General features: G+C 36.3%; 1 protein-coding gene and 1 long non-coding RNA gene across 2 annotated transcripts in view; one reads left to right on the top strand and one right to left on the bottom strand.

The window, feature by feature from the left end:
* Positions 1-18,381, bottom strand: part of LOC136037226 (uncharacterized) — a 33,240-nt gene extending 14,859 nt beyond the window's left edge. The window contains exons 1-2 of the long non-coding RNA XR_010619892.1: positions 18,285-18,381; positions 7,264-7,410 (exon numbers count right to left, since the gene is read on the bottom strand). This is a non-coding gene — a long non-coding RNA (uncharacterized LOC136037226). The remainder of the gene's footprint in view (positions 1-7,263; positions 7,411-18,284) is intronic.
* Positions 1-22,171, top strand: part of LOC136037222 (transmembrane 9 superfamily member 2-like) — a 152,565-nt gene that overhangs the window by 92,206 nt on the left and 38,188 nt on the right. The gene's annotated exons all lie outside the window — the stretch shown is intronic.

Raw genomic sequence — 22,171 nt, forward strand, 5'->3', positions numbered from 1 at the left:
CACCGGGACACAAATGACGACCGGGACACAGGGAATATAAATGACGACCGGGACATAGGGACACATTATTAGAATAATGAGGTATAGATCTGAATACGGATTGTTTTTCCCATGGACAATTATATGTTGCATGTTCAAGAGTCAGTAAACCTGACAATCTATTTATATGCACAGACAATGGGACAGCGAAGAATGTTGTATATTCGCATGTTTTACGTAGTTAAAAACACACACACACACACACATATATATATATATATATATATATATATATATATATATATATATATATATATATATATATATATATATATATATATATATATATATATATATATATATACTAGCTGTTGTTGGCCCCCACCACCTAGTTGGTGGGGGCGCTTCGCGCCCCCCCAAGCCCCCCCGCGCGCGTAAGTCGTTACGCGCCATATTAGTTACGCGCCATTGTAGTTGTGTCCCTGTGTCCCACCTGTGAATATAGATAGATTTATATATGTGTTTCAAACTACGTAAAAATTGCGAATATACAACATTCTTGGCTTTCCCATTGTCTGTCCATATACAAAGCCGTATGTACTAATAATGACGTCATATGCAAACGCTCTTTTTACAAACAAACAAACATGCATAAACACAACTCGTTTTTATATAGATAGATAGATAGATAGATACAATACAAATTAACTACGTAAAACTTGTGAATATACAACATTCTTCGCTGTCCAATTCTCGCTGCATATAAATAGATTGTCAGGTTTACCGACCCTCGAACATGCAACGTACAATTGTCCATGGGAAAAACAATCAGTATTAAGATCAATACCAAATTTTTCTAATGATTGACCTTGAGCTTTGTTAATGGTGATTGCAAATGCTAATCGAATTGGGAATTGCAATCTTTTAAATTGAAAAGGCAGATCTGTTGGAATCATGGGAATGCGAGGAATAAGAACAGCCTCACCCTCAAAAGGCCCTGTCAGGATTGTGGCCTCTATTAGGTTTTCCATTGTTTTTTTTACGGCAAGTCGAGTGCCATTGCAAAGCTTTGGTGGGTTTATGTTACGTAACAATATTATTGGTACGCCTATTTTTAGTTGTAGCACGTGTGGTGGAAACCCTGAAAGATCTATGGAATTTAAAAATTCAGATGGATAATTAACCGCTTCATTTGGTTCCAAAACTGTGTCGACTGAATTGTAAAGGACTGCCTGGTCTTGAATCTTGGTCAAAACGATATTGTTGATTTCGTGGACGTCTATATTTTTGGGTGCGAGAATCGCTCTTTCACTTAGCCATTTATTATTTTTATAATTTTTTAGAATATTCGGAAATACTTTTTCAATCAATTCATTTTTGGACGTCACTAAATTACAGAAATCATCAGGTAGTTGTATACGTCCTGAAATTGAGTCTACTGGGAGCTTTCCGTTTCCCATTGCCAGCAATTGATCTGAAAATGTTTGACCAGAGTCATCGTTTTGCAATCGGACACGCATATTTGTAGTTAATTTTAATGTTTTTACGTGTGCCCATAAATTAGAATTTTTCAGGCAAGCATTCATTTCGTCTGCAGGAGTTGATCTAGGTATTATAGGTAATGTTTGCCTGAAATCTCCCGCAAGCAATATTAAGGTGCTGCCAAAGGGTTTCGACTTCCCTCGCAAATCTTTCAAGCATTGATCCAGAGCCTCGAGCGATTTTTTGTGTGCCATTGTGCACTCATCCCAAATAATAAGTTTGCATTGCTGCAATACTTTACCCATCCCAGATGATTTGGAAATATTGCACGTGGGAGTTTCTGTAGAATGCAAGTTCAGAGGCAATTTCAAAGCGGAATGAGCAGTTCTTCCACCAGGCAGCAATGTTGCGGCTATTCCGGACGACGCAATTGCCAACGCTATATCATTTTTAGATCGAATTGATGCCAGAATCAGTTTTATCACAAACGTTTTACCAGTACCTCCTGGCGCATCCAAAAAGAAAATTTCTCAAACGTTGTTATCGACACAATGCATTATCGTATCATAAATGTCTTTTTGTTCCGACGTTAACTTGGAAATGTTATTTTGTACATACGACAATAGATCACTCGTACTGTAACTTTGTTCACGATCCAATTCTACACATGTCGAAACAGCAGCGATACGGTTAGGTGAAGGCATTCCCAAACCCTGAAGAGGTTTGTTTGCCATACTTATGCAAAAATCTTCTATAACAACTAAAGTGTAGTTATAAATTTCTGGTGTAAAATCAAAAGTCATGTCTGACGTCTCTAACTGTTTTCGATGAAGTATATCTTCGGACATTTTTGACTTATATTTTTCCCATAAATCTGTAGGAGCTGATGGAGAGCAAGTTGTTAAAATGATGCCAAACAATGCACGAATTTGACTTGGGGTTGACGTTTCGCACGCGTCATTGATGCAGTTATCCCAGTGTTGGTCATTCTCCAATAAATTCAGAGCTTGGCATGCACTACGGTAAGCGTCATGTATAGTACCATTTACAGTCCTCAAATACTCAAAGGATGTCGGACCGGGTACATTCACCAAAAGCAGGCGTAGAAAGAAGCATTCATGTTGATTGGGGTGAACGGTGTAGAGTCTTCCTATCGTGGTATCTTTGAAGATGGTAGGTTGGCCGTCGACTGACTTACCCTGTTTTCGACGTTCAAATACTTTATTTTTAGTATTCCACGTGTAATACGAAGGCACTTCAGTATACAGCAGTTTTTTCGCAAAAGAATCATTTTTGCAAAGCGAAAAAAAGCTGTTAATGTTGTATCCGGTGGATTCAGGACTCTTTGTTGCACGTTGGTTTCCGTGAAATAAACACGTTGACCATTCTGTAAATGTACCGCTAAGTGAACAACAGCTGGACTACGTTCATGTATCGGAAATGAAAGAATTCGCCAAACAGCTTCATTACTGCTTATGTATCTTCCAGCCTGATATTCTACGATTTCATCGAAATCTTTGATTTCGGACTGCAAGCCAAAAACTGCCATGTCACTGCCTTTGTTGACGTATTTACATATGTATTTGATTGCCTTTACGGAGTTACAGTATTCAACGTTTATGTGTGCATTAAATGTTTTTGATAATAAAGGGGAATATGGAACAACCCACTGGTTATCTACTTCGATGGTGGTACCGTTACGCTTCTTTATTATTGCTGTTTTACCGCCATCTTCAGTAGATCTTCTTCTATATTGTGGGTAACCATCATTGCCAGTAATTGTTTTGGGTACTAAAAGTCGAGGATATTGCTTTGTGCACCTTCCTTTGGCCATGCATGGTGAATTTTCGTTCAGTGCACCGCAAGGTCCATGCATCATATTTTTTACAATAATATCATGTAACCCCTTATCGACATTTCTATCAGGTATTTCAGCGGAAATCACATCATCAATTTCGTTTGAAGTAATTTTTTTATGTAGCCAGATTAGTATATGTGCGTGTGGCAAACCTCGTTTTTGCCATTCCACTGAGTACATCCAGCATCGCACTGACCCAAACACTTCATGTTTTACAAGGTAGTTTATCAGTGATTTCAACTTTTGCCGGAAGACACGTGCCGTAATGTCATGCCTATGAACCGCCGTGAATTTCAAGGCCTTGCAATAGGGACAAATTTTAGACATTGTCCCGATTTGAACACATCTACTCAAGCTATAATCATCGACTGGGTTGTACCTGAATGCCAGGCGATAACTTTCAGATTGCTCTGATTCCTCGGCACGCTTTCTTTTCTTACTTTCTCTATCAGCAGCAAGCCTGTTTCCCTGCTGGTCTTTTGATTCCTCGGCACGCCTTCTTTTTTCACTTTCTCTTTTAGCAGCAAGTCTGCTTCTGCGTTGCTCTAGTAGTTCCTCGGCACGCCTTCTTTTTTCAGTTTCTCTTTTAGCAGCAAGTCTGCTTCTGCGTTGCTCTGGTAGTTCCTCGGCATGCTTTCTGTTCTTTCTTTCTCTATCAGCCTCAAGCCTGTTTCCCTGCTGGTCTTTTGATTCCTCGGCACGCCTTCTTTTTTCACTTTCTCTTTTAGCAGCAAGTCTGCTTCTGCGTTGCTCTAGTAGTTCCTCGGCACGCCTTCTTTTTTCACTTTCTCTTTTAGCAGCAAGTCTGCTTTCGCGTTGCTCTGGTAGTTCCTCGGCACGCTTTCTTTTCTGACTTTCTCTATCAGCAGCAAGTTTTTTGGCATAGACTCTTTGAGCATCTTCATCAGTCATTATAAACTTAAGCATTAATAGAATTCTACGCGAACATACGTCTTATATAGCTTGAATGACGTCACGCCTTCAAAGCAAAAATGATGGCAACTAATTTCATGACGTCAGCCGAAACATGACGGCGAACATATGTCTTATATAACTTGAATGACGTCACCTTCAAAGCAAAAATGATGGCAACTAATTTCATGACGTCAGCCGAAACATGACGTCACCTGATCCATCCACAGATCCACACACAGACAACTTATTTTTATATATATAGATATATATATATATATATATATATATATATATATATATATATATATATATATATATATATATATCATAGGTGGGACACAGGGACACAACTACAATGGCGCGTAACGACTTACGCGCGCGGGGGGCTTGGGGGGGGGGGGGGGCGAAGCGCCCCACAAACTAGGTGTTGGGGTGGCGCGAAGTGCCACCCCAACAGCTAGTATAGAATATATATTTACATAATATCAACATATGTCCTCATATGTGGCCCCATTGATATATTGTTTTGTTATTCCCTTTTTAGTGTAACTTACTCCCAATCTATCCTTAAAAATATTGAAATCAAGCAACTTAGGATCTATGCCTGAATCGCTATTTGGAAGACCCAATCTCAAATTATATGACAAAAATCGTCAAAAGTCACTCAAAAAACGACCTCTATCTTGTCTCTATCAATTAACCATAGAAGAGATGAAATTTTTGTCCATGTTTAGGAGCAAAAACATGGAATTTCTCACTATAAAATACCAATTCCTGAAAAAGATATCACGCATCGTTTAAGATACGAAAATAGTATTAAATCAGAATGGAGCAGATTCCTCTTAAGAAAGAAACTATGTACCCGATTTTAAAGCCGGGCCCCGACACTCAGCATGTGGTAGGCTTGTATATATTGATTCTCGTTGCAAGCAACAACCTCGAAATGAGTCAGCTTCGTGTACTACCCTTTTCTTGGGAAAAAAAAAAAAATTTCTGTTTATCATTATTTAGGCATTTTTTCAACACCCTTTACCTTAGCTACTCGGATTGTCTTGTCACGCTTGATGGTCAAGGCATTGTGCAACTACTTAAATCGTCTTTTGTAAATAGACTAATTACACTTTGTTCCTTTTATAATGTTACGCGTGCCATAGATATAAACAGATACGTTCAATCCTAGGGGAGGGGGGCGGAAATGATGTAATTTATTCTCTTGAAATGTGCTAATAAATATGCCACAAATAATTTGTTTCTTTTGTATATGTACCAGCATCATAGACAATGAAAACGATACAACCACTACTGAGATATATATGACGTATGTATGCTTTTCACATGTATTCATAAATACGACGTCACATGAATTTTCTTTTCCAAAATTAGGACTTTTAATTAACTTTCTAAAACTTCTGGCCTATACAGATCGCGTTTTTAGCCCACATATTCCCAGGATACCAATTTTCCTGAAAAAATACGGATCCACTTTCGAGAAACAAAAATACATAAATACGCAGTTATTGCTCTTTTAAAGAGATAGTCTAAACACTATATCTTAGTACAGGCATACAATGTATGATACACTGGATACAGGGGTGAAGCTAAGGTTTTAAGCTTTTAAGAGGGATTTAAAAAATGCGTCAACAAAATCATCCAGTATGTCGACAAATGCGGACACATTGAGGCCACATTTCTCAAGATGTCAGCACTTGGCACCGACAACTAGGAACTTCCTCTTCTCCATATTTCGACGACCCCCTCCCCCCTGGCTGCACCCCTGACTGGATAATAAGGTTTAGTCGATTAAATCTTTGATCTTTCACCCATGCATGTGAACAAACATTAAATAGAAATGTATGGTTTATTTTTTTTTCTTTTTAGTTGTTTTGGAAGAAGTTGTACATTCTTGAACTTACTATACGTTTCGAACATTGGTCCATAAGGTGTATATTGATAAGTATTGACAAAAAATATACTTTGACTTCATTTTACTAACCTCTGCTGCTCTCCACCATGGTCAGACTTAGCTGAACACTCAGCTTCGAATAACTGGACAACCAAAAATTACCTAAGGAAATTTGGCGCTATCTTCTGGATGAATTGCGAATAAAAAAAAAAAATAATAAATCGGCCAATATCGGATATATTTTTTCGATATAAAATAATAACACTGATCCCCATCACGGCCCGATAGTATCGGCCGGGCAATATAACGGTTGGGCCATAGTCAACCAAGTAACCAAGAAGATTTAATACGTTCAGAACTCTTTATTTACAATAAGCATGTAAATCATTTTCTTTAACATTTATCTTACTAAGCTGTGACCCAAAACACCAACCCCCCCCCCAAAAAAAAAACCCACCAAAATAAGAATTAAAGAATACAAGCATTGGAATACCATTGGAATACAAATCCTGGAAAATTTGGTGTTCCAGGATAAATAAAATCATTATCTCATATAATACAACCCTCTTAAGAGGGTTTAAAATTTAATATAGTTATAAACTTAATTGTAGTATTCTTTGTCCTAACACGAAGTGTTAACCCGATAGTATTGGCCAGGCAATATAACGGTTGGGCCATAGTCATAACCAAGAAGATTTAATACGTTCAGAACTCTTTATTTACAATAAGCAAGTAAATCATTTTCTTTAACATTTATCTTACTAAGCTGTGACCCGAAACATCAGCCCCCCCCCCCCCCCCAAAAAAGAGACAAACACTAAAATAAGAATTAAGAAATACAAACGTACTGTATCAAATACAGAGTTAAAGAAATAGACACTGTTGGACATTCGACACCCTATTTTCTACCTGTATTTCCTGTCTACTAAGAAATATAATCCCCACAGATGACATGTGCAGCCACAGATCTTAAATTGTAGCAGATGCCCATTGTTTACAAAAAAGTTACGCAGTAATTTGGAGGAACTTGCTTGATCTCTTTACTCAGCTTGTAACTTGCATAAATCATTTCTTCATCCAACGCGTAATCACCATTTTGTTGGGAGGGTTCGAAGAATTTTTGTACCTGGTCAGTCTGGAACTTGTATCCCTGAGTTCCCGGGTCAAGTAGACTGTTCCTCTTGAAGTAGAAGCGCCAGTTAAAGACGATGAACATTCCACGATTGACGCTTGGCCATGCACTTGTTTCCCGTGGCGGGATCTAGATTTATTCCTGCAATAGAAACTGTATTTAATATTTCAAAAAATCATGAGTAACAAAAATTCCAAGCTGACAAAAAAAATAAAAAAAATTGGCGACATAAATTGAATCAAGTTGTTTGTGATTTTGTTGGGTCTTTCTTTAACCCTTAGTTGGTTGACATCTATTTTATACAATAAAGAGAACATTTCTTTGTCTGTTCCAGAAGTTTACCCCCCCCCCAGCGGAAAGTACACCCCCTCGGAAAACACATGCTCGCTGAAAGGAAACCACCCCTAAAAATTTACTCCCCACAGAAAATTACCCAACAGCCCCCGTCGGAAAATACCCCGCGAAAAAATCCCTATGTTTCCCAATAACAAATACTATCTGTCAGCAGTGGACAAATTACAAAACATAAAAAAGCACTTAAACTTCTACAACGGGGTTTCTGATTGTTTTGCAGTTTGGGAGGGAGGGAGATACCTCAAAGCACACATTTTAATGCCAAAAAATCCCAGCTCTCATTGAACCATCAGAGAAATACAAAATTAATTCTAAGAGAAAGACAAGGGGAGGGTGGAGGTAAAACTTGATGAATAATCCCCAGGGTGTAGCTAGGGTTTTTTTTGGGGGGGGGGGCAAAAGAAACTTTTGAAAAAAGCATTAGAAAAAATGTTAAATTGATATCTACTCCCTCATGATTTCTGGGAATATTTCTGGTCTACGGTGTTATTATGAAAGTAAAGACTAACATTAAACCTTAAAATGAGGAGAATTTATTCCGTATAGAAGGGGGATTGTCCCTTCCTCATCCACACCTCATGCTCACTAAAACTTCGGAGAGTGCTCATTAGATGAAAAATTTATAGTTCAAGTCCCTTTTATTATTAATTGAACGTTAATTCAGACCAGCCAGCCGAGGGGAGGGTAGCCACTGGCCAACATCTTGGTCAGTGTTTAGGTTCAAACCATAACATAGCATGGGAAGTTCAACCTCCCAATTCTCTTCAGATTATTTGGTGGCTCAAAGACATTTTACGAGTCTCGGCATCAGTTGACTTTCTCAATTATGTTTAGGGGAATATATTAACTATTATTTCCAAATCGAATAACTTCAAATAACTTAATTCAAACAAATTCGAATTTAGTAAATTTAGTTTTTTTTTCCGAAATGTTAAAAGAAAATGTATACAAAGTTAAGATATTTTTTTATTATCAGAAAAAAACATCTAGCTCAAAATCACTCGAATTTTGGTGGTTAATCGTAACTTTCTTGCGTAACAGGAAAAACAGTATAGGTTAAGAACTACCTTAGTCACTTTTAACAAAGACAAATGAAAAAAAATATCTTCCGACAAATGCGGACACATTGAGGCCAAATTTCTCAAGATGTCAGGACTTGGCACCGAAAACTAGGAACTTCCTCTTCTCCATATTTCGACGACCCCCTGCCCCCTGGCTACACCCCTGACTGAATAATAAGGTTTTAGTCGATTAAATCTTTGATCGATATAAAATAATAACACTGACCCCCATCACGGCCCGATAGTACCGGCCGGGCAATATAACGGTTGGGCCATAGTCATAACCAAGCAGATTTAATACGTTCAAAACGCTTTATTTACAATAAGCATGTAAATCATTTTCTTTAACATTTATCTTACTAAGCTGTGACCCGAAACATCAGCCCCCCCCCCCCAAAAAAAAAGAGACAAACACTAAAATAAGAATTAAGAAATACAAACGTACTGTATCAAATACAGAGTTAAAGAAATAGACACTGTTGGACATTCTACACCCTATTTTCTACCTGTATTTCCTGTCTACTAAGAAATATAATCCCCGCAGATGACATGACATGTGCAGCCACAGATCTTCGTATATGAAAGAGGCTGCTTCCTCATCAACGCCCCGCTCTTTGCGCTAAAGTTTGACTCTTTCTCTCAACTCTTCTTTTTAAAACAGTAAAAAACTTTAGCGTAAAGAGCGGGGCATTGATGAGGAAGCAGCCCCTTTCATATGGGAAGTAATTTCTGTTAATTTTAAGTTTTAATGTCACTCCTTACTTTCAGTTGAAAAAACTTGTTTTTTTATTTAATTTCTGAACGTTTTTGAATCAATGCATGTTTTGATTTTGGCTCTCCGCAGAGGAATAGTTTTTAATTGTTTTAAAAAGTAGAATTGTGACAAAGAATCAAAATTTAGCGTAAAGAGCAAGGGATTGCGGAGGGGACAACCTATTTCATATACTGAGTTATTTCTGTCCGTTTTAAGTTCTAATATTGCTCCTTACTTTCAGTTTAATAAACTTTTTTTTTATTTAATTTCTGAACGTTTTTGAATTAATGCATTTTTGATTTTGGCTTAGGCACATTAATTAGTAAAATGGAATTTGCATATTAATTTTTTTTGGCTAAACGACTTTCTCTTAGTTTAGATCTGACGATTTTGAGAAATAAGGGGTGGGGAAGGAGGACTAGTTGCCCTCCAATTTATTGGTTACTTAAAAAGGCAACTAGAACTTTTAATTTTTAACGAAAGTTTTTATTAGTAAAAAATATACGTAACTTAAGAATTAACTTACATAACAAACTTTTATATTCTTTAATTTTTATTATGTATATGAGGGGGCTTGTCCCCTCGTTAATACCTCGCTCTGTACACTAAATCTTAAGTTTTGTCAAAATTCTTAAAGAATGACCCCTGAATCAGAAAGGCTGTGGAATAAATTGTTGAAATTACTAAAAACACTTAGCTTAAAGAGCAAGGTATTTATCTCCTCCTAAATACCTCGCTCTTTATGCTAAAGTATTTTTAGAACCCCTCATATGCGTAATAATCTCTGTTAGTTTTAAGTTTTAATGCTACTCTTTACTTTCAGTTGAAAAACTTTTCCGTGTTTACATTTTTATTGTTTTTTTATAGTAATGCTAGAAAATCCCGCACCCTTTTCATTGAATTTCTCCTCCCCCATGACATGTTCCTCCAAGAGAAGATCCTCCCACATAGTTTCCTCCCCTCAACCCCACCCCAAACCAAAGAAATCCCCTTGAAAACGTCTGTACACTTCCCAATGACCATTACTGTATGTAAACACTGGACAAAGCTTGTAACTTGCAGCCCCTCCCCCAGGGACTGTGGGGGAGTGAGTCATTCCAAAGACATAGGTAATATGGTTTTCGACTATGCGGAACAAAATGGCCATCTCAAAATTTGGATCCGTTGACTTTGGGAAAAAAATGAGCGTGGGAGGGGGCCTAGGTGCCCTCCAATTTTTTGGGTCACTTAAAAAGGGCACTATAACTTTTCATTTCCGTTAGAATGAGGCCTATTGCGAGATTCTAGGACCACTTGGTTGATACGATGACCCCTGGGAAAAAAAAACAAACAAATAAACACGCACCCGTGATCTGTCTTGTGGCAAAAAATACGAAATTCCACATTTTTGTAGATAGAAGCTTGAAATTTTTGCCATAGGGTTCTCTTACACGCTGAACACGATGGTGTGATTTTCGTTAAGATTCTATGACTTTTAGGGGGTGTTTCCCCCTATTTTCCAAAATAAGGCAAATTTTCTCAGGCTCGTAACTTTTTATGACAAAGATTAAATTTGATGAAACTTATATATCTAGAATCAGCAAAAAAACGGTCATGTGCCCTGATTCGGTAGAATTTGAGACTACTTGTACAGTTATCGGGAAATAAGTGAAATTGCAAACAGACATTCTCTCAGTGCCTCCAACTTCAGTACCAAATGAGAGAGCACAAAAGGAGTGGTCACAAATAATTGCAAATGTCTTAAGTTTTATTGTAATTTTTTTAACCGTGTTTTCGCCAAACTCAAACAGTGTACAACCCCTAATCCAGAGATGACCAACTAATATTCTCCATTCCAGAAGATACAATTAAATATAATAAGCAAGTAATAACCTGCTCTTTTAGTGGAATGAGCATCAATCATTACTCATTTGCAAAGCAGATTTGATGAAAAGGGTGTATTCAGCCTGTTTCTCCACGAAACAGCAAAGAGTAAAGACAAACGAGGGGGCAAGTGTCCGCTATTTCAAATAGTTAGCACTGTGATGAATTGGTAGTATTTGTGGTAATAAAAAAATATAATTTGTAAAATATACCCTAGACACCAGCTGCAGGACACTGTTCAGACAATAGTTAATTTTTAAGTACCAAAGACAATGAAAATGAAATCTCACTGTTTGGCTTCGTTATATGAAAACTAATACACCCAGCGGATGGGGTGGGAAGAAGTCGAAAGGAAATATTAAAGGGAAATTGAAACTTTCTGGGAGGGTATAAAGAGGGGGCTTGGAATAGATCGGGATGAAGGAGGAGCGTACATAGCTGTTTTAGTCTGATGCAGCTTGGTGCTAAATGAAGTTGTAGTGGTAGTAGTATACAGCCATATGTATTTTTCGAAACTATGATAAATTAGGAATTGGAACAAAACAAAAGTTCTCTAAATGCTGGCACACAATTTTCAGTAGTAGCAGGCATCAAATATAAAACAATCAGCGTAGGGGAGGGGGGGGGTGAGATTTTAGTAATAAAAATATGGCACCAAGCAGCCTTAATAGATGTAAATTTCTTTTGAAAGTTAAGTTGTCTTTATGAATCAATAGGCTGTCATTTAATTCATTTTTTTTTTGACAAAAATAAATTTTACTAACTATTTTCGTAACTTACTCTTACGATTCAACATGGCAACACTGATGAAATATGGTGTTTTCCCAAAACTTAGAAAAAAAATTAGAAGTTAGAAAAATTAGAAGAAAAAAAAAAAACAGAGAAAAATCTGAAAAAAAATTACAGACCAATAAATTTTTATCTTTTATTGTCCTTGGTACTTTGAGCAAGAAAATAATAACTGAGAAAAGCCAATTTCAATGATAAAGTAGCCTTTAAACCCATTTTCTCTACAGAAACATCTTCTCTACAGGAGGGGGGGGGGTATTATTTTTTGAAGAATAGTCATACAAATAAAAAACAACGCAAAAGCCCATCATAAATTAGTTTCCACGCACTTATGTTTGTTTTTGCAAAGGTGAAAAACCCGTATGGGTGGCTTAAGACCTAGTACCCCCCCCCCCTGAAGGATATGGCCCTCTTTTAAGAGCACAAAATAACAAGAGCCAAGAGCTCATGTGGCACTTGTGACGAGGCAAGAAGAGCTAAGAGCCAGATCTCATATGGTATGACCTCTAACAAAATTCTAAGGATCAATAGATTGATTTAAAAGGAAAATCAGAAGCTTAATGCTTATTTAATGATTTAAATAAGAGCCCTGAGTCCCGATGTCCTCCTAAATATCAAAATTCATTAAGATCCGATCACCCACTTGTAAGTTATAAATACCTAATTTTTCCTCTTTCTTTAGCCTCTCTGATGGTCAAATCTGGGAAAACGACTTTATCAAGTCAATTTATGCAGCTCCCTGGAACGCCCACCAATTTTTATTGTCCTAGCACGTCCAGAAGTACCAAACTCGCCAAATCACTAAGCCCCTCCCCCAACTCTCCCAAAGAGAGCGAATCCAGTACGGTTACGTCAATCACGCACCAAGGACATTTGTTTATTCTATCCACCAAGCTTCATCCTGATTCCTTCACTCAAAGTGTTTTCCAAGATTTCCCCCTCCAACTCCCCCAATGTCAAAATATCTTGTCGGGATTTAAAATAAGAGCTCTGAGACCTGAATTCCTTCTAAATATCAAATTTCATTAAGATCCGATCAGCTATTCGTAAGGTAAAAATACCCCAATTTTCAAGTTTTCCAAGAATTTCGATTTCCTCCTCCAACTCCCCCAATGTAACAGGATCTGGTCGGAATTTAAAACTAGAGATTTAAAGCACAAGATCCTTCTAATATCACATTTCATTAATATCTGGTCACCCTTTCGTAAGTTACAAATACCTTATTTTTCCAAATTACCCCCCCCCCAATTCCACTAAAGACAGCAGATCCGGTTATGACACTCACGTATCTTAGACAGGTTTCGATTATTCCCATCCAATTTCATTCTTATCTCACCACTTCAAGTATTTTCTAAGATTTCCAGCCCCTCCCCCTTAACTGCCTTCCCCAATGACGCTGGATCCTGTTGAGATTTAAAATAAGAGATCTGAGTTACAAGGTCCTTCTAAATATGAAGTTTCATGAAGATCTGATCACTTCTTTGTAAGTTAAAAATACGTCATTTTTTCTAATTTTCAGAATTAAGCACCCCCCCCCCCAATAGATTGGATCCGTGTCAATTGTGTAAATCATGTATCTAGGACTTATGCTTATTTTTCCCACCATGTTTCATCCCAATCCCTCCGATCTAGGCGTTTTCCATGATTTTAGGTTCCCCCGATCTTCCCCCCCAATGTCACCAGATCTGGTCGGGACTTAAAATAAGAGCTTTCAGACATGATATCCTTCTAAATATCAAATTTCATTGAGATCCGATCACCCATTTGCATGTTAAAAATACCTCATTTTTTCTAATTTTTCAGAATTAACCCCCACCCCAACTACCCCAGGGAGAGTGGATCCGTTCTGGTTATGTCAATCATGTATCTAGGACTTGTACTTATTTTTCTCATCAAGTTTCATCCCAATACTGCCACTCTAAGTGTTTTCCAAGATTTTAGGTTTCCCCCTCCCAACTCCCCCCCCAATGTCACCAGATCTGGTCAGGATTTAAAGTAACAGCTGTGAGACACAATATCCTTCCAAACATCAAATTTCATTAAGATCTGATCCACTATTCATAAGTCAAAAATACTTCATTTTTTCAATTGTTTCCAAATTAACAATTCCACCAATCCTCTGCAGATGGTCAAATTAGGAAAAAGACTATTTATAATTTAATTTGGTCCAGGTCCTGATACAAATTGTCCTAACTTACCTGGAAGTGCCTAAAATAGCAAAACCAGGACCGACAGACTGACAGAAATTGCAATTGCTATATGTCACTTGGTTAATACAAAAAACTCAGAAAAAAGGCCTATGGATGGCTTCCCATCATTTGAGACTGATCCATTAGTAAATATCTTTTTCCAATTATAAAATTAAACCATTTTAGCTAATGTAAGTTGATGAAGGATTAGACTATTCATTTTATTCTTAGGACAATCCATGTCAGGGATATTTATATCTATAACATTATCAATGTTATTAGGAGGGTTGGGAGATATCTGGGTCTGGCAAGAAAAGATTATGTTTTCAGGAACACCTATGCCATTAAGCAAGGAGACCAACTTGATAATGGCTGGACTACTATATGTCTTCTGATTTTCACAGAAACAAGTGTGTTTTATGAGACACTCCTTGAGAACATGGAGGTTCTAGATGAAAGTTTCAAGAAACTTTCTTCCAAAGAAGGGATCAGAATATAATCATTGAACAGAGCTGCAATAGGAGTACTTTTTAGTGCATCTGTGATTAGTCTCAGGCCATGGTGTACTATTTATTCAATTTTAGAAATTAGTTTTTTTTGAAGCTGAGTAATAGACAGGGAGACAATATTCAATCTTTCCATATATTATAGACATGAATAGTTTTTAAGACCATCTTGGCTAGCACCCCACTTTTGCCCAGCAAAAGCATGCATAAAATTTAGTCGTTTTTCAAGAGCATCACAAAGTACACATCAGACCATTTCAATTTAACTTATTATCAAGCCAAATACCAAGAAACTTCACATTCCTGGCAAAATAATTTTGTTGTTTATATAGAGTCAGATTAATTCAGGGACAATCTTGCCTAGGGTCAATTTTCCCATAAAAAACAATGCCAGTGATTTTTGGGATAGAAAAAAAAAACAGATTTTTTGTATTAAGCCATATTGACAGTTTATCAATTGCTCCCTGAAGCTTGGGTTGACAAGCTTCAGGACAGGTGCCATCAGTCCAAAGGGCTAAGTCATCAGCATATAAGGCAAACTTTATTGAGGGCATATCAGGCAAAATAATATCATTAATCAGTATGTTGAAAAGAAGAGGACTCAAAACTCCTCCTTGAGGAACACCTAATGAGACTGTTTTAGCAGAGGAGCATATGGATCCAACTCTGTTTTTAATAGTCCTATTAAAAAGCACTGCCCTGCAACACTTCCAAAAATTATTTCTTACATCAAATTTATGAGCCTGTCTAAGGAATGCAAAGGGGTCCAATGTGTCATAAGCTTTCTTAATGTCAAAGAAAACTGCAGATACAACTTGCTTTCTTGTAAAAGCTTTATTAATGTCACGATCAAGTTGAATTAGGTTATCAAGGGTTGATCTACCTTTCCAAAAACCTGCTTGTTCAGCAATAAGAAAATTATCAATAAGGGGTCCAAATCTCAGCTTATTCATTTTCTCATAGAGTTTAGCAATGCATGAGATTAAGGCAATTGGACAGTATGAGGCTGGGTCAGAACAATCCCCTTTATTTTTATATATTGGGACTAGAATTGAAGACTTCCAAGCAGTTGGGACAGAGCCACTTTCCCAACATCTATTAAACAAGTAAAGAAGAGGGACCAAGAAAGTTGGTGGAAGAGCTCTAAGCATCTTATTGTGTACCAAATCTTCACCCATTGCTGAGTCATTTAGAGACTGTATTGTAGAAGTTAGCTCATCCATATCAAAATCTTTGTAAAGATTTGTGACAGACCCTGGGGGAAACTGAGCTTCCAAAAACAGAGAGTTATTATTTGTACTACTATTTGAAGATTGACCTGCAAAACAACCATTCCAAGACTCTGACACTTCATATGGCTTATAGATAAATAAACCATTATTGGACTTAATCTCTTGAATAGACTGTTCACTATGCTGATAACCTGCAAATTTTCTGAAAATTTTCCAGTGTTTTAGAAGGAGTTGACTGATTAAACTGATTTTCACAAATATCTTCCCAAGCTGCCTTTCTTTCAGCTAGGACATGTTTCTTAAAAATAGCTTCAGCCTTTCTCATTTCATATTTTTTTGTAAAGGTTGCGTTTATCTGAAAGCCAGATTTTTTGAGCATTACACTTATTTTGTTTTAGTGATTCTAAATTATTATACCAAAAGTGTACATTTTTTTTTCTATTTTTTACAAGTTGTGTTTGGAGTTTTAAAAAAATATTTGAAGCATCAATGATGCTTTTAGTGACATTATCATTTAAATCATCAATACCATTAATTAGATCTGGTATCATACTCCCCAATTTAAATGCCCATGGTTTCCAATTATCCTTATTGAAGAATATCAAGAATATAATTCATCAAGGAGCAATGTTAAATTTAGAGGGAACTGGTCTTTTTGACAGTTCTGTAAAAAGTGGGTAATACTAACTGCCAAAATTGTCATGGAACCTGGCAACCTTACTATAAACAGATAGTCTACTACCAACAAAACAGATGCACATAAGTTCCTAAATTCTTAGGTGATTAGTGTTTGGGAATTCTGACAGATAGAGATTGAATCCAAGAGCAACAATGATTGAGGGTCTCTAGGGTGGGTTGAGTCCCACAGGGGATGGTGAAGATTAAAATCCCCAAGTATTAGTTGGTTTGGGGAGAGATCTAATAAATTCTTGAAAGTTGCATTATTGGAAGAAAAGGGTTTATTTGCATAAATATTAACTACTGACAAGAGGGAGAAGATCATCAATCTCAACCTTTATAACTAGTATTTCCATTGATGACTGGACATCAATATTGACAACAGAGCTAATCAAATCCTTTCTCATGAGTGTCAATAGGCCTTCACCTTTTTGAGAAGAGGAATTTAGGAACCTATCTTTTCTATGTGATGTATAATTTTTAACACTAAAATTTCTTCCAAGGGACAAATGAAATTCCTAAATGCAAACAATTTCTGGAGATTCAATATCCAAAGACCTTTTTAACTCAACCAAACAATCAATGGGTAGACCTGTAGTGTTAAAATTGAACTATTCTCATTCTAAACTGTTAGCTGTCTTTGATACTAAGGATTGTTTCCATTTGTTTTTAGTTGCTTTCTGTTTTGAGATAGGTGAGAGAGCACATGCATTTCTTTTAAGGAATTGATTTTTTGTTGAAGAAGGTTTTTTTGAGATTTCTGATGTTGGTTTTAAAGGTGAGTTGGTTTTACAGGAAATAGAATGATTTGAGGTGAGATCTGTAAATGTTCAATCAGATGATGCATGTGAGGAACTAAAATCTTGAAACATGTTTTCCAAACAGCCTGAGATAGAATCTTCAATTTGTTTAAATTTTGAGGACAGAAATGAATTGATCATTTCTGGAATTCCAACTGTTGAGGTAGGCTATCACTGATTATCTTCTTAATTATGGGTTCCAAGACTCTTTGTTGAGTTGACATGATTGGGCTTAGAGTGGGGTTTTCAGGGGATGGAATTCTTCATTAGAAAGAGCTGGAGTCTTGTTATTCAGTTGCATGTTGGATTTAAAGATATCTGTATCCTTTTTTGCAGCACCAAAATACCAGCCCCTCAGGCCATTTGAGGATCCTACCAAAATTGTGTCTTTTTGGCATTCAGTAAATTGGTTTCTCAACAGCATAATTCATTTCATGATTACACCCAGCAGAGGATTAAAGAGACCAGGCTCCCCTGTTTTATTCAGGCCATTTGAGGATCCTACCAAAATTGTGTCTTTTTGGCATTCAGTAAATTGGTTTCTCAACAGCATAATTCATTTCATGATTACACCCAGCAAAGGATTAAAGAGACCAGGCTCCCCTGTTTTATTCAAACATACTCTAATGATACTGTCCTCACCCATGAGAAAAGCAGATGAAACAGATCCCCCTGAATCATGGGAGTCAGGCATAATGAATGCCTTTCCAAGCACTACAGAAACATCAGGAGGAAGAAATTCCACAAAACCAGTCACGGGGTGAAAAGAAGGAAAAATATCTTAAATACCTTAATTTTAACTGTTAAAACAGTAATCAAAGAAGCTCAAAAATTAGGCTACCAGAATGCTTTATTAATTTAGTCTTTTCTTCAATCTCATTTCTCCTGGTTATCCGTAGCTTTTCATGTGACACGTGGCCGGATAAGTATTTATTGATATCTTGGGATATGTGGAGAAGTAATCGCACAAGTAAAAGAACACGGAGTTAACCTAAGTTCTTGAATTCAAATAGATAGTAGGCTAGTAATCTTTACTCTTGGAACTCTTGTCATTCCCTTTTTGTACTAGAAACTTTAGGACTCACTTGAGAATAAGGTAAGCAATATTATAAGATATTGAACTGTTTTCCATTATTATGCTGTGAAGAATATTTGATTTTAGTTGCAAAATAGCCATGCCGGAATAGACCAAGTTCAAGCAATGTGGATTGAAATGTTAAGTCATCCTCTTTCTAATGGTTTCACACAGGCTGGTCTAGTTTTTCTACTAATCAAAAGATTATTGAAGCCTGAAGTATTGGTAGCCTATTTTAAGAAAAGGTAGCTTCCTTGTCCCCAGAAAATCCCTCAAACTGTTTGTGGGCCTAGCCTATATTTTCTTAAATTGAAGGGTAGGACTAGGCTAGGTCAATTTAGCCAAATCTTTGCAAAGCTTAGGAAATAACACAGACTAAAACAGCCTAGACCAATGCACAAACCCAAGGCTAGTTAACTGCCATGTGGACTGAACTTGGAAATGATTCCTCTAAATTCAAATAGCCTTGCCCTAAACCAAGGCTCTTAAAGCTAAGATAATATGCTTACCTAGACTGTTATTAATGCCTAGAATATAGCCTTTAAAGTGTGAGCATATTTCTGCTCCCCACAAAACTGCTTTAGCTTATGGCACATTTTGCTTTAAGCTATCCAAAGGAATTCTAGACAGATCTGATTTTCTTTCAGGAATGAAGGTTGCAGTGATAATTAAGCATGATAAGGTTTTTTTTATGGTAACAGGGGATATTAGAGGCTCCAAATAGGGCAACAGAATAAAAGTAGGCCTAGTTATAGTAGATTGAATGTCAAAAAGTGAAGAGTGAACAAAATGACCAAGTACCAGTTGTTTTACCCTATAGGCTAGGTACTTTTGACCTAGACTAGACCTGCCCCATATTTTTCTGATGAAAGTTAGGATAGTTACCTAGCCTACTTATTCATTCATTCCTGTTCAAAATAGCTTTACATGTCTATCTGAACTACTTTCTTGGTTATGGGGAAAGGGTTATCTTGGCAACAAATTCTTTTTCTGACTGGCTGCAAATACAACAGAAGAGTAATAACATTTGATTATCCCTTGTATGCTTTACAAGTAGCCTATATTGCTTTACATATTATGTGTAGCATTATAATGCATATTTTGCTTTGGGTAAAGCAAGCAATTATGATCCTCTAATAATTATAGGCTTAACTAGAACAATAGGAGATGTTATTTCCCCCTCAAAAGTAAACATGAGCAAGATAATAAAATTCTTTCATCATTAAAATTTAATATATAGACTATTTTAGATTTTTAGGGTTGCTACCAGTTTAACTTAACTAGGCCTACATGCAAGCCTCAGCCCCCTTATGCTTGGCTAATGCCCTGGCCTTGAACTATTTACCAAAGCTTGATGAACTGTTGGTACTTATATGATATAGCCCCTACCTAATATTCTTCTAATATGTTTCTGTGAGGGTCAATCCTAAGGAAATATACCTATATATGATCAAAATATAATACTTTAAAAACAAATTTAAGCTATATATTTGCACATTAAGGGGTGGGGTGGGGTGAAGTATTGTGGGTCTGCATGCCTAATGGGTTAGGTACAGTTATTCTGAATATTATAAGGTATGAATTGTTATCTAACTTCACACTGTCCAAGTACTTTACCAAGCCCCCCTATTGTGCAAATATGTAGCCCAAATTATATATTTTCCATTGATTCTGTCACTTCTCTTTTTCTTGTCTTATGCTAAGCTCAAAGAAACAAACCAAAAAAAAACTGGCTCTATAAAATGTCAATGATTGTACAACTTTTTTAGTATTGGCTATATCATACAAGTATTAAACTCTTTTAAATTGGTATTAGCCTATAAACCACCTCATCTTGACTTTAAAAAAATAATTTAAGCCTATGCTCCACTACTTAAATAGAGTGTAAAAAGACTTGAATTGCATTTTTGTTTGTTAGCAGCTACAAGGCAAGGATATTAAGATGCAGTTTTGCATTTAACATTAGTCTTTTAAGTAAAATCAAGGTATGTGCTTCTTTTGCTCTCTTAATCTAAGTCAAAATATTAGCAACTGCAATTAGCTTGGCAGTGTAAGAAAAGAGCCACTATAATGTCATCACACTGAAAAGGCCATACATTATTGACATTACTTATAAAGAGCCACACTGCCAATGCTCAAGTATCAGACAATTTGAGGTGGTGTAACCCAGGGTCTTTGAAGACAAGAGTTAGTCTCCTTGAATCCTGCAAGTAATCTATGGGCTCTTGAAGCTTACCCCAAGAAAGGAATATTTAAGGCAGATGGTGTAATTTAGGCTCTAAATTTATTCAGTCAAGTTTCATGCACTGCTCAGTTGCTGACAAGGAATTTGACAGACTATTATGTGTAGCATCTTTGCTTTAGTGCAAAAATACAATTTGATGCAATCTTTGGAAGCTGCATGTGACATACTAGGAAAAGAGAAGATAAATGTGGTTTACCATGGATTTTCATTTTTGTAAGACAACATACATATAAACAATTAAAAATTGTTGATGCAGAATTTCTAAAGAAATCTAAAAAATTCAAATGCAACCACTCAAAACTTTGTTTTTGCAGGGAACATTGTTTTATTCTATACTTGTGAATTATTTGATGTTTTACTACTGATTGAATTACTAATTGTTTGTTTTTTTACTAAGGTCTTGAGGACACAACTATAAAATCAATTGTTAGGTCTTCTAGAAACAAAGGATTAGAAATTTTCCTAAGAGTATTTCATTGCATTTCCTGTTCTGACCTATCTTTTAAATCATTGTTGATTGTGAAAGGATTATAAGATATCTTGTAGCTAGGCATTTTTGAACTAATGATGATCTTCCATTAAGTGGCAAGAGTTTACATAGAAACCTCCACATTTTCAAAAAAAAATGTGCATGTACAAGGGTAGGATATAATTTGCAAATGGTCAAATTTGCAAAACCTTACTGTCCCATTGATATATTTATTTATTTATTTATTTATTTATTAATACCAAATACGGTAAGCTTTCAAGCTTGTTGCAATAAACATAATAAATAGAAGTTATGACAATGCTGACAACATAATACACACATACAAATCAAAGAAAATAACCACTACAACAAACACTGACAAATAATACTATAAATTATTTAAAAATGATTTACTTTGAAAATTCGTTTCTGCTAGTCTTGTTTTGAATCTGTTTATGTCATCTGTTCGAAATGTTTTAGGTGGAAGGTCATTCCATGGCTTCTACACCCTGCTGTAAAATGAATGTTGGCCTATTTTCGTTTTTGAAAGTGAGGGGCACAATTTATGTGGGTGATAACGGGTCCTGTTAGTGTCATTAAATGTGAAGAACTGTGATGTACTTATATTATCAATGCCTTTGATTATACAGAATGTGTTAATAATGTCTGCCCTATCCCTTTGGAATTGAAAACTTGACAATCCTAGCCTGTGCAGTCTATTTTCATATGGCAAATGTTTCAAATAAGGTACAAGCTTAGTTGCTCTTTGCTGTATTTTTTCAACCCTTGCTCTGTCATTTTTATTCAATGGATACCATACTGATGAATTGTATTCGAGTATAGGTCGAACTGTTAATTTATAAATGGCAATGAATGAATGGAGATTA

The sequence above is a fragment of the Artemia franciscana genome, chromosome 16 (genome assembly GCF_032884065.1).
Source record: "Artemia franciscana chromosome 16, ASM3288406v1, whole genome shotgun sequence".
Classification (NCBI taxonomy): domain Eukaryota; kingdom Metazoa; phylum Arthropoda; class Branchiopoda; order Anostraca; family Artemiidae; genus Artemia; species Artemia franciscana.